The sequence below is a fragment of the Mandrillus leucophaeus genome, unplaced genomic scaffold (assembly GCF_000951045.1).
Source record: "Mandrillus leucophaeus isolate KB7577 unplaced genomic scaffold, Mleu.le_1.0 Scaffold40, whole genome shotgun sequence".
In the NCBI taxonomy this organism is placed as follows: Eukaryota; Metazoa; Chordata; class Mammalia; order Primates; family Cercopithecidae; genus Mandrillus; species Mandrillus leucophaeus.
Genome location: NW_012104254.1, coordinates 7,710,881 through 7,713,029, shown reverse-complemented (window position 1 = coordinate 7,713,029; position 2,149 = coordinate 7,710,881).

Below are 2,149 nucleotides of genomic sequence, written 5' to 3'. Positions count from 1 at the left end.
GTGGAGTTAGGAGCAATTTTTTGCTGGCAGTGAGTGGATCTCACAAAGTACCTTCTCAAGGGCAGGGAGAATATTACAAAGTACCTTCTTAAGGGCGGGGGAGGATATTACAAAGTGCCTTCTCAAAGATGGGGAGGGTGTATCATACAAAGTACATTCACAGGGACAGGGGATTATCACCAAGTACATTATTGCAAGGGCAGGGAGGGTGTATTGTCACAAAGTCAGTTGATCAGTTAGGGTGGGGCAGGAACAGAGCACAATGGTGGAATGTCATCTTTTGTGATTCTTCAGTTGCTTCGGGCCATCTGGATGTACACGTGCAGGTCACAGGGGCTCAGCTTTAGCTTGGGCTCAGAGGCCTGACAGAGGTATTACATACCTTTCTTTAGAGTTGTTACTAGGTATTTGATATATTTTGATGTTATGGTAAAGGGAATCTCACTTAAATTCATTTTTTGATCATTTGATGCTTAACTAGGAATGCAAATAATTGAATGTTATTACCTCCTCTATCCTTAATTCCATTTTGTAGTTGTTGTTGTTGTACTGGTTGGGACCTCCAATATAATTAGTACTCTAATTATTTAGAGTAAACAATTTCAACCATTAAGTACAATGTTTTCTGTAGTATTAAAAAATAGGTTCCCTTTAACAAATTAAAGCAGTTTCCTTCTATCCTAGTTTGATGAGGTTTTTTTCATGACTGTATATAGAATTTTACGTTTTTACATCTATTAAGATAATCATAATTTTTCTCCCTTTTCTGTCAATGTAGTAAGTTACATTGATTATTTGTATGTTAAAACAATCGGCAGGGTGCGGGGGCTCACGCCTGTAATCCCAGCACTTTAGGAGGCTGAGGCGGGCAAATCACAAGGTCAGCAGTTCGAGACCAGCCTGACCAACATGGTGAAACCCTGTCTCTACTAAAAATACAAAAAAATTAGCTGGGCACGATTGTGCACACCTGTAGTCCTAGCTACTTGGGAGGCTGAGGCAGGAGAATCACTCGAACCTGGGAGGCAGAGGTTGCAGTGAGCCGAGATCATGCCACTGCCACCAGCCTGGTGACAGAGCAAGACTCTGTCTCAAAAAAAAAAAAAAAAATCATGTATTCATGAAATAAACCCAACTGTGTTGTGATGTATCATTTTATGTTTTCTTAGATTTAGTTTGCTATTATTTTGTTTAATGAAGATTTTAACTTATAAGCAGTTTATATTAATTTGAAGTAGTCTAATGTTTTGCTGCAACAATTAGAAAATAAAATGAATAAATTGCAAAATTATATTTTTAAAGATATCAGAGAGTTGTGGAAGAAGGAGGAATAGATGAACTAAAATTCTAGAAGGGTAAGAACCCTCTCTAGATGAACTAACAATTGCCTTTGTTTTCTTCACCTGTGGGCCTGACCCCCAGGCAGAAAGACGCTAGTAGCAGAAGAACCAGTAGAACTTTTGACAGTCACACAGGGCTGTTGTGACCTATAAGAAACTGAAAAAACCCAAATACAAGGCTAGTTTCTCGTCTGAGTTTTAGGGTGATCTGTGAGGCTGGGAGCTGGGCCAAAAAGGCAAACTGAACTCTCCCATTGTCTCGTTCTGCTTAGGGAAAAAAATTCTACGAAGGGAAACGAGTCTTTCACAAATTCACAACTAGTCTGTCACTCATGCTGGTGACATGCCTGTTCAGCCTGAAGAATTGTGAGCCAAATAAACTTTTCTTTATGAATTACCCAACCTTAGGTATTCCTTTATAGCAACAAAATAATGGACTAACACAGTACTAGTTTGCTAGGAATGCCATAACAAAGTACCACAGACTACAAAACTTAAAAGACAGAAATTTATAATCTCACACTTCTGGAGGCTAAAAGCTGAAGATCAAGATGTCAATTAGTCTTCTCCCAATGGACTAATGAGGGGAGAAAAAGATGTCAATTGGGTTGTATTTTCTGAGGCCTCTTTCTTTGGCTTGTAGATAACAGTATCCTCCCTGTGTCCTCACATGGTCTTCCCTCTATGTGTGTGTCTGTGTCCTAATCTCCTCTTCTTATACGGACATCAGTCACATTACCCATTACGCACCCTAATGAACCCCCCACCTTTCTATTTATTTTTTTTAATCTTTTTTTTTTTTTTTTTTT